The sequence below is a fragment of the Chionomys nivalis genome, chromosome 2 (assembly GCF_950005125.1).
Source record: "Chionomys nivalis chromosome 2, mChiNiv1.1, whole genome shotgun sequence".
Classification (NCBI taxonomy): Eukaryota; Metazoa; Chordata; class Mammalia; order Rodentia; family Cricetidae; genus Chionomys; species Chionomys nivalis.
The window spans coordinates 66,736,487-66,748,420 of record NC_080087.1 but is presented as its reverse complement, the minus strand read 5'-3'; the positions used below and the strand labels follow the sequence as shown (position 1 = coordinate 66,748,420).

At 40.7% G+C, this 11,934-nt stretch overlaps 1 pseudogene; it reads right to left on the bottom strand.

Annotated features, from left to right (window-relative positions):
* Window positions 1-2,021: 2,021 nt before the first annotated feature.
* On the bottom strand, window positions 2,022-7,904 carry LOC130867903 (zinc finger protein 54-like; annotated as a pseudogene).
* Between the last annotated feature and the right edge of the window lie 4,030 nt (window positions 7,905-11,934).

Sequence of the window (11,934 nt, the reverse complement as noted above, 5' to 3'; positions counted from 1 at the left end):
TAGCTCTGTGTGACGCTCACACCACTTCCTATTGCCTACAAGTCAAGATGTAACTCCCCTACTCTCAGTTCATTTCCCAATACCATGTGTGCCTGCATGATGCCATGTCTTGCCATGTAGATAATTGACTAAATCTCCAAAACTGTAAGCTACCCAGTTAAATGTTTTTCATTGTAAGAGTTGTGGTGGTCATGGTGTCTCTTTACAGCAACAGAAACTCTAACTAAGACAGAGTAAATACATCCCCATTTTCCTTCAGTAGTCAAAAGTAATTTCTGTATGCCTTTGGTGATTACTATTTTTGAGACAGGATGTCTTTATGTAACACTGGGTGTCTTGGTATTTGTTCTGTAGACCACCCTGTCCTTGATCTCCCCAAGATCAACATGCCTGTACCTCCAGAGTGCAGGGATTAAAGGCATGTGATACCATGCCTTGCAACCCTGGAGATTTTTTAATTACAAAATTTTATTTTATATGTATGAGTGTTTTGTCCATCTGTTTGTCTGTGCATTATATCTATGCAATATCTGTAGGATCCAGAAGGTATCACATTCCCTAGTACTAGAGTTACAGATAGTTGAAAGCTACCATGTAGTTTCTGAGAATCAAACCAGGGTCCTATGGAAGAGCAACCAGTGTTCTTAACCACTGAGCCATTTCTCCAGTCCTGACCTGCTATGGGACAATGGTCTTGTACCCTGTCGCTTGTATTGTTTTAATAAAATGCTTATTGACCAGTAGCCATGCAGGAAGTATAGGCAGGGTGACCAGGCAGGAAGTAGAGGCAGGGCAGCAAGAACAGGAAAATTCTGTGATGAGGAAAGACTCTACCTGCAATCATAATCCAGATGCAGAGGAAGCAAGATGAGAATGCCTCACTGATAAAATGTACCAAGCCATGTGGCTAACACAGACAAGAATAATGTAGGATGTAAGCATTAATAAGAAGCCTGAGCTAATAGGCTAACCAGTTCATGATTAATGTAGATCTGTGTGTTTCTTTGGGACTGAACAGCTGCGGGACCGGGCAGGACAGAAACCCCTGTCAACACTGACCTTAGTGATTTCTAACGTGAATGTGAACATATACATTTTCTTACACTCATAGCCTTACCCTTTACAGTTTCTTACCTTCTCATGGTTTGAATATAGTATGGAGATTTTTGAGAGTGAATAAATGATTAAAATTTACTGTGTGTGTTTTCTTTCATGAATTTTCTTTTATGTTTACTATCTTAGTACTCAGAAAAGGATTTATCAAATTTGAATGTATTTGGTGGTAGGAACTTCAAATGACCAGCAGGACATGGAGGATTATATATAGTATTCTTTTATATGGTTTGTCAGAAGCATGTATTTTGGATGTAAAGCAAAATTAGAGGATAAGTTTAAAGGCTTTGTCACAATTTTTGATACTACATTTTGTCCTTATTATGAATTCTTTTTGAGACAAGGTTTATATAGTGCTGCCTGTCTTGATCTAATATGGAGATCAGACTTGCCACAAACTCACACAAATCCCCCTGCCTCTATGTCTGAAGTGCTGGGATTAAAGGTGAGTACCACCGTATTTGGAATTATTAGGAATTTTTAGGTGGTGAATAAGATAAATGTTTTTATTATAGCTTTTCTTTGGGGCTAGAGAAATGGCTTAGTTGTTGAGAGCACCAGCTTGTCTTCTAGAAACAAGGTTCAATTATCAGCACACATGCAGCAGCTCACAACTGCTTCCAACTACAGCAGCAGGGGGTCTGATACCTTTTTTGAATTACAAAGGCAGGAAACACACATATAATATATAAACATATATGCAGTCAAAATGCATTGAGACATTTTTTCAAAAGCTTTTCATATAGTTACATCTGGAGAATTTTATTTTAATATAAATTCTATGGTACTTTTCTAAGATTTGAAACTTCCATAAGGGCTTTCACATGTTTTTATTTTGTACACTGTTATGATTTGTAAGCACAAAATACCAGATAAATGTCACATTGTTTACAAAGGCATTTTACTCTCTAGTATGATTTTTCTGATGTGCTCAAAGTTGAGAACTTAGTAAAAGATTCATCACATTCCTTACACATGTGGTCCCTCTTCAGTATGAACTCTGCAATGTTTTCTAAGATATGAATGCTGGATGAAGGATTTGTCACAGTCTTTGCATTTGTATGGTTTCTCTCCAGTATGAATTTTCTGATGTACTCTTAAGATATGAGCTTCTAGTAAAAGATTTGCCACATTCCTTACAGAAATTATGTCTCACTTCAGTATGGACTTTCTGATGTTTTCTCAGATTTGAATACTGGGTAAAGGATAGGTCACAGATGTTACATTTGTAAGTTTTCTCTCCAGTATGAATTTTCTGATGTTCTCTAAGAGTTGAGCACTTAGAAAAAGATTTGTCACATTCGTTACAACTGTAAGGTCTCTCTCTAGTGTGAACTCTTTGATGTCTTCTAAGATGTGAGTCCTGGATAAAAGATTTGTCACATTGCATACATTTGTACGGTTTCTCTCCAGTATGAATTTTCTGATGTGTTCTAAGAGTTGAATTCACAGTAAAGCATTTGTCACAGACCTCACATTTGTAAGGTTTCTCACCAGTATGGATTCTGTGATGTGTTTTCAGATATGATAATTCAAGGAAGAACTTACCACATTCTTTGCATTTGTGTAATTTTTTTAAAAAATGATTTTTCTGATGCCTTCTAAGGAATAAATCATGAGGAAAGGATCTGTCACACTCATTGCATTTGTAAGGCTTCTCCATTAAGTCTGTAATGGCTTCTAAAGTGTGAAAGCTGGTGAAAGACCATGCCACATTCTTGACAACTATAGTGTTCCTCAGCAGTATGGACTTTCTGGTGCTTCCTCAAACTGGGACGGTGGGCAAAGGATTTGTCACATTCCTTACATTTGTAACGTTTCTCTCGAGTATGAATTTCCTCATGTTTTTTAAGTGCAAACAAGTAAGGAAATGACTTTGTACAGTCCTTGCGTTGGTAAGGTTTCTCTGCAGTATGACGTCTTTGATGTGTTTGAAGATTTGAGCACAAGGCAAAGGATTTCTTACAAACATTACACTTGTAGGGTTTCTTTGCAGTAGGACTTATCTGCTGCTGTACACCGAGGCTTGAGGTGGTATTGATATACTTCCTACACTGGTGTGGTTTCTCTACATTAGAGATTGTTGTATAAGACCATATGTAGAGCCCAAATAGTCATCATATTCTCCCTGCCTGTGTTCTTTCTTTGCAGTGTAGAGTCTTTGATCTTGAGTAATGTTGGAAGACAAATTTAATGATTTCTCACAGTCTTTAGATTTGCAAGGTTCTTCTCCAGTGTGCATGTTGTCATGTCTATCTGGGTTTGATGAGTCAATAGAGGCATCCCCGTGATTACTGCATCTGTAGTTATTAGAGTTTTCTGTAGTTTCACTTGTTCTATAAAGTGCGCATGTGGAGGGGTCATGAAGCATTTTGTCAAGGTCATTACACTGAGAAGACTCCTTTTCATTATTCACATGCTGATGGGCAGGATCAGATATGCAATAGTTCTCTGAAAATGAGTACAATTCAGATTACTACGGCCTGTTCCATGATTTAAAAAGTGACAGATTCCCTATGCTCTCTTTACGATAAGTCAAATAGCAATTACTTTGATGTAGGTTGGTCTTCTATCTATCTGTTGTTTCATTGGTTAATTAACAAAGAAAACTGCTTGGCCTGATAGATCAGAACATAGGTAGGTGGGGAAGACAGAACAGAATTCTGGGAGAAAGAGAGCTGAGTCAAGCAGATGCCATGCCTCTCCTCTCCAAGATGGACACAGGTTAAGATCCTTCCCGGTAAGGCACCACCTTGTGGTGCTATACAGATTATTAGAAATGGGTTAATCAAGATGTGAAAATTAGCCAGTAAGAGGCTGAAACTAATGGACCAAGCAGTGTTTAAAAGAATACAGTTTCCGTGTAATTATTTCAGGTGTAAAGCTAGCCGGGTGGTGGGACGTAGCCTGCTGCTCCTTTTACATTACTTCACACAGAGCTCCTGATATTTGACATTTTCCTGTCACTGCAATTGTATGGATTTTCCCAAAAACAGAATGACAGCATCCAAGGAAGAAAAAAACAGATAACTGAGGAATCAGCAACTGGATTTTGGATGGACTTATTGACTGAGTACATTTATAATACATGTCTTGTTTTGTAAATATTTTTTCTCAGATATTGATGGAGAAGAGCTTAATCCAACCACAGGTTCACAGTGATTGTTGTGATGATATCTTGTTTAGACTCTAACAGGTACAGTCTGCCTGAAAATTAGAGGGCAGAGCTAGTGACTAGTCAACCATAGAGATCTGGAAGTCTGTACAGACAGACAGGCAGTGATATGGCTGGGTGGAGAGAGGAATATAAGGCAGGAGGAAGCAGGAGCATGACTTCCTTTTAGTCTGAGGATTTTGAAGGGTAAAAGCTCTAGTGGCTGGCTGCTCTGCTTCTCTGATCTTTAACTTTCACCCCCTAATATCTGATTCGGGGTTTGTTTGTTTGTTTTTTATTAAGGCCAATTAGAACCCATGCTATAGGTTTTACTTACTAATATACAACAAAGACAATTATAGTTCAGAAGACACAATGCCTTTAAAGATTAAAGGCTTACTGAAAAGCATCAAAGAAGAGCCAAGCAGTGGTGATGCATAAGTGGATCTCTGTGACTTGGAGGCCAACCTGGTCTATAGAGGAAGTTCCAGGACAACCAAAACTACAGAGAGAAACACTGTCTTCAAACAAAACAAAACAAAAATTAAAAAACAAACTAAGTTTAGATTCTTCAAAAGTAAGGGAAGCAAAGCAAATATTTTGCCAGATATCAAAGGCTCTAGAATACAGAGTCTAGATTTTTTTGAGGCAGGGCTGTTATGCTCAGTTGTTGCTTATTTCTATCCTCCACTGTCTGAGTTCCATGCACTACTGTGTTTCTTAACTTTCCTCCTAGGGTTATTGTCAGGTCCATTCTATACATTGACTCCTGAGATTATTTCCCAGAAGAGTGTCTATGTATTCTCCACTGGCAAGAAAATAAAGGTTGTAATGAAGACACACAGCAAAATCTTGCTTTATGGACTCACATTAGATTATTCCAATGTGATAGCAGCATAGTCAAATAAAATTGCATTTTGAGGAAACAACGCCTTCTACAAGTTATTACAATGGACGGGATGCATCGTGGGGCCAGGACACTACACTAAGGTAAATGATCAGGAATCCTTTCAAGTGGAATTGAACATCACAAAAACATTCTCACTTGAAGCTATCACTGTTGTCCTGCTCATTCACTAGCCCACCCTGGTTGTGGCTACTCTCTCCTCTCCACATTTCAGGACAATCTCATTTGCTCCAGACAGGTAACCAGGCCTACCTTGCACACAATAATCCATGTGTTCTGTGACGTAATTCATGACCTATGTTAGAATGTATAGAAAGAATACAGATGTCTAACACAGTACTGAGTACACGAAGAGAACAAAAAGTGGAAGAATTTAGGTGCGGCAGGAACAATAAAAACCAGGACAGATACTGGGGTTCTACCCGAAAATCAGAAAAGCAAAAAAGTCAAGCCACTAAAGAGCTCTTACCTCTATGAAATGTTCAGACCGAAAAGGGCAAGTTCCTGTTTTATTCCACCTTATAGTCCTCTCTAGTGCTGAAATTAAGGCGTGTACCACCTCTACCTGGCCTCTATGGTTAACTAGTGTGGCTGCTGGGATTAGAGGTGTGTCCTACCACTGCTTGATCTGTATGGCTGACTAGTGTGGCTGTTTTGTGTTCTGGTCTTCAGGCGGCTTTATTTATTAAAATACAAATGAAGGATCACTACATCTAGGAGTGATTTCCAATTGCTATTTCCTTTCAGAATCTTCAGCGTATTTAGGGAGAATTTTCAGTTTGCCCATTTTGAGCTTTTCTCACAATTAAAATGTTGTTAAATGAAATGATGGACACGGAGCTTTAAAATAATGGATGGGGGGCTGGAGAGATGGCTCAGTGGTTAAGAGCATTGCCTGTTCTTCCAAAGGTCCTGAGTTCAATTCCCAGCAACCACATGGTGGCTCACAACCATCTGTAATGAGGTCTGGTGCCCTCTTCTGGCCTTCAGGCATACACACAGACAGAATATTGTATACATAATAAGTAAATAAATAAATAAAAATAAATAAATAAATAAATAAAATAATGGATGGAACTAACCACGAAATATGTGACCTATCATCTAGGCTGGCTGCAAGATATGCTAGAGCAATGGTTGAACAAAAATTATGGGTATAGCTAACAAATGACTGATTTGCTTAAGGCTCAGTCCACAAGATGCAATTCATAGCTCACACTAGTTGGTTAATCAAGGACGTGAGACTAGATAGCCTAGAGACCTAGAGGAAACCAAAAACTCCTGGTGTAAAAAGAAAAACGGAAAAAAAAGTATCAATAAATTGACTCCTAGTTATATTCTGTCATACTCATAGATCACTGTTTTATTCAGTCCTCATCAGAGAAGCTTCCCCCAGCAGCAGATGAAGCAGATACAGAGACCAACAATCAGACAGTATGTAGAGAGAGCTCAGAGAACTATACAGAAGAGGAGGCAAAAGGAGCTTAAGAGTCAGAGGGGATGGGACTGAATAAGCATGGGTCGAACCTGGACTCTCTGAACATGGCGGACAATGAAGGCTGATGAGAAGCCAAGGACAATGGCACTAGGTTTCGATCCTAATACATGAACTGGCTTTGTGGGAGCTTAGCCTGTTTGGATGCTCACCTTCCTGGGCCTGGATGGAAGTGGGAGGACCTTGGTCTTCCTGTAGGGCAGGGAATTTGGACTGCTCTTCAGTATCGAGAGGGAGGGGGAATGGAGTGGGGGGAGGAGAAGAGGAGGGGGGATAGGGGGAGGGGAGCGGGGGGAGTGGGCAATGTGTGGGAGGAGGGGGAGGGAAATGGGAAACGGGGAGCAGTTGGAAATTTTAATTAAAAAAGAATAAAAAAAAAAAACACCAAAAAAAAAAAAAAAAGAGTCAGAGGGGATGGAGGACAAAGAACAAGTCCCTCTGAATCAACTAGCCAAGTGAAAGTGAACTCGCAGACTGAAGCAGAAGGCACAGGGCCTACATGGGTCTGCACCAGACCTTCTGAATATGTATTATAGATTTAAACTTAGTCTTATCATAGGACTCCTGAGTGTGAGAATGAGTGGTTCTCTGATGTGCATGCTTACTCTTAGGACTCTTTTCCTTCTGTTGGGTCACCTCGTCAAACTTCAATATGATGATTTTTGCTTCATCTTATTATATTTTATTTTTTCATGCTTGGTTATTATCTCTTAGAAGACTGTCCTTTTCTAATGAGAGACAGGGAGTAATGTTGAGAGCAGGGGATATGGGGAAGAACTGGGAGGAGTAGAGGGAGTGGAAAGTATAATCAGCAGATACAATATGAGAGGAAACTATTTCAATAAAAGGAAATAAATGAAAAAGAAGATATGGGTGGAAAAATACATATTATAGAGTTTCTGAAGGCATCTTGGAATGAAACTGATGGGTGCATGACACATCTAACATGGAAAATGGAAAGAAAACAACAAATGTCACAAAGTTCTTTCCCACTACCAAACTTTCCCTAGTCTCCTGTTATTTCCAAGACAGCTTACCAGAGACATTATGACCTATAAAGTTGGTACATATAAAGGATGAGTTAAAAATGCTACAAACAAAATGTTCTCACCCACAAAGACTAGATTTCTGTAATTCTCCAACATCACATCAATGTACAAAGTCCTCTGAGTAAAGTCCAGGCATTCCCACTCCTCTTTTGAGAACTCCACAGTCACATCCCTGAATGTCAAAAAACCCTGAAATGAAAAATTACAGTTCGACCACATGATACCAGAGAGAGTCCTTTCCTGGACATAAGGAGACTTAAGAAAATTAGAGATGTAGATGAGCAAAGACAATTATTTATAGACAAAGAGTTTTGTCTTTTCCCTAGCAAGGAGTGTAACAACACCACATACTGGCTATTTTAACACTAACATATAAAATTGTGTAGTTTGTGGAATTCTTTTTTTTCTTTTTTTCTTTTTTTCTTTTTTTCTTTTTCTTTCTTTCTTTTTTTTTTTTTTTTTTTTTGGTTTTCGAGACAGGGTTTCTCTGTGGTTTTGGAGCCTGTCCTGGAACTAGCTCTTATAGACCAGGCTGGTCTTGAACTCACAGAGATCCGCCTGCCATTGCCTCCCGATGTGGAATTCTTTTTTGTTGTTGTTGTTTTGAGGCAGGGTTTCTCTGTGTGTGGCATTACTTTTATAAGACTATCTGAGGGCTGGAGAGATGGCTCAGTGGTTAAGAGCATTGCCTGATCTTCCAAAGGTCCTGAGTTCAATTCCCGGCAACCACATGGTGGCTCACAACCATCTGTAATAAGGTCTGGTGCCCTCTTCTGGCCTGCAGATATACACACAGACAGAATATTGTATACATAATAATTATAATAAAAAAAAAAAAAAAAACGCCGGGTGGTGGTGCACGCCTTTAATCCCAGCACTTGGGAGGCAGAGGCAGGTGGATCTCTGTGAGTTCGAGGTCCAGGACAGGCTCCAAAACCACAAAGAAACTCTGTCTCGAACCCTCCCCCCCCAAAAAAAGACTATCTGAGCCACTACAAAGCAGAGAGGAAAATCTGTATTTGATATAATCTGAAATTTTCCTAACAATAGGCATAAGGTAACTTAGGTTAGTAACACTTTCAGAAGTCTAGAAGAAAATTTTTCCACCAAAGAAGCCCACACTGAGAGCACATCGCCCCACTACAATTAAATCAACCAGAACCTGGAAACAATCTAGATGCCCTTCAATGGAAGAATGGATAAAGAAAGTATGGAATATATACATATTAGAGTACTACTCAGCAGTAAAAAACAATGACTTCCTGAATTTTGCATGCAAATGGACGGAAATAGAAAACACTATCCTGAGTGAGGTAAGCCAGACCCAAAAAGAGGAACATGGAATGTACTCACTCATATTTGGTTTCTAGCCATAAATAAAGGACATTGAGCCTATAATTCGTGATCCTAGAGAAGCTAAATAAGAAGGTGAACCCAAAGAAAAACATAGGCATCCTCCTGAATATTAACCTTCATCAGGCGATGAAAGGAGACAGAGACCCACATTGGAGCACCGGACTGAAATTTCAAGGTCCAAATCAGGAGCAGAAGGAGAGAAAGCATGAGCAAGGAACCCAGGACCGCGAGGGGTGCACCCACACACTGAGACAATGGGGATGTTCTATCAGGAACTCAACAAGGCCAGCTGGCCTGGGTCTGAAAAGGCATGGGATAAAACCGGACTCGCTGAACATAGCGGACAATGAGGACTACTGAGAACTCAAGAACAATGGCAATGGGTTTTTGATCCTACGGCACGTACTGACTTTGTGGGAGCCTAGGCAGTTTGGATGTTCACCTTACTAGACCTGGATTGAGGTGGGTGGTCCTTGGACTTCCCACAGGGCAGGGAACCCTGATTGCTCTTCGGGCTGATGAGGGAAGGGGTCTTGATCTGGGGGACGGGGAGGAAAATGGGAGGTGGTGACGGGGAGGAGGCAGAAATCTTAAATAAATAAATAAATAGAAAAAAATTCAAAAAAAATTAAGGAAAGTCCAAAAGCACATTAAATAAAATTTAAGTTAACACTAAGCATGCACACATAAGTAAAGTAACTTCAAATTATTCAGGAATGTTATGGATTTCCTGTGAGTAAATAAATATTTTAAATTGTGTTAGAATTATAGTCACTTTCAGTGCTTTACACATAAATTATAGCACAGAAGAATGGCTCAGGAGAAAATCTGAACTACTGTGTCTGAATTTTGTAGTCCTCATTGTGTTCTTGTTAGTACTTATGCTGTATTGTCTAACAGATTTTAGGTTGTGTTCATGATTCTTCCTTTATTTCTCTGGAAATGGAAAATGGTGACATATTCTGTCTTGAGTCACAAGTTAGAATAGCAATGCAAACCTGCAGGTCAGAGCCCATTTTCCAAATCTCCACTCTAAAACACTGCTGCTTCAGGGTAGAGGAGTAGAGCCATGACTCTCACAGATTCAGACTAGAGCAAGGCAATCATGAGGAATGTTCATTCTGCATCAAATATACTTATTCACATCAGTCAGTCAATGCCTTCAAGACATTATCCTGATATATTTCATATAATACCATATAATGTGTCCCAGTCAGAAAGAAAGGGCTGTACAATGGGATCCTGTTTGGGGCTAAAATAAAAATAAAGAATACTGATCTTGCCACTTTGGGAATTTACCACTGAGGATCCTAACCAAGGGAATGATGTGAGCAGCAGTTCCCCTGAGAAACATAGCTGGTGTCAACAAACACATGGACACATTATCATTGTCATGATATTAAATACCAAAGAGAAACACAAGAACATCGGTTTCATGGTAAGATCAAGCCACGTGTGACAGCCATGTCCTGCCCTCGATAGTGTGCTTAACTCATTAGTATTAGGAGTCAAGTATTATTTAGTATTAAGAACCAAAAAAAAAAAACCTCTTATAATTTCACACATTTCTAAGATGTTGTGCCAAGTAGTCCGTGTGTTTAATATACATTTTATAATCACAATTCAAGGAAATGAGACAATCCTACATTCAGAGCTTACATTGCATATGAGACATCACAAATGTATATAGATATAGTATATTCTGTTGCAGATGTTGCAGTGTGAATGTGTGGGTTTATGCAGGTCCATGAAATGAAGACTCAGAGACATTTGAGAATGAACTTAGGCTTTTGTGGCCATAGGGATCCCCAGCCTTGGTGGACTGAAGCACTTTCCTTTCGCCCAGGGCATTTTCATTTTATACTCATATTTATACTTTAGCCAGTTGATTTCTATATGGTCAAAACAAACTGAATGAGGCTTCATAAATATCATATCTTTGTGGCTGAGGGGTCTGGAGAGGTGAGTCAGTGGTCACACAGTGGGACAGCCGGAAGTGCCACTCTCTGGGACCTTCCCAGGGGGACAGAACCCAGGCCCCCTCCAACTCCCTAAGCTTTTCTAGCCATCCAGTGGGGTGTGTTCCTGCTCGTGGCTTTCTTTACCCCATCCCACTCTGCCCCCAAGCCCGCCTTTTTGTCTGCAAGGTCCTTGGAACCCCCAACACAGCCTGCTTCAGGGCTGAGGGGACCAGAGAGCCAGTGGAGAGTGTTCCTGCCACTGGGCCTTCTTTCTCCCATCCCACCCTGCCCCCAAGCCCGCCTTTTCCTCTGTGAGGTCCTTGGAACCTCCACACAGTCTGCTTCCGGGCTGAGGGGAGCAGAGAGGTGAGTCAGTGGCCACAGGGCTGGACAGCCAGAAGTGTCACTCTCTAGGATCTTCCAGGGGGACAGAATCCAGGCACCCCATTCCCTAAGCTTTCTTGGCCATCCAGTGGGGTGTGTTCCTGCTGCTGGCTTTCTTTACCCCATCCCACCCTGCCCTCAAGCCCGCCTTTTTGCCTGCGAGGTCCTTAGAACCCTGCAACACAGCCTGTGTCAGTGCTGAGGGGATCTGAGAGGTGAGTCAGAACCCACAAGCCTGGACAGCTGAATGCCCCACTCTCCAGGACCTAACCAGTGGATCAGAACATACAGACCCCTCCACAAATCCCTAGCTTTTCTGGCCAGCCAGCTGAGAGTGTCCCTGCTGCTGGGTTTTCCCCCAACCCACCTTGCTCCCAAGCCCACCTTTTGCCTATGAGGTCCTTGGAATCATCAAACACAGCGTGCTCCAATGCTGAGGGGACCTAAGAGAGGGCAGACCAAGGAAAACTCCTAAGTACTCAGTGAGCCACAGCAAAGATGGGACCAAGATGCCA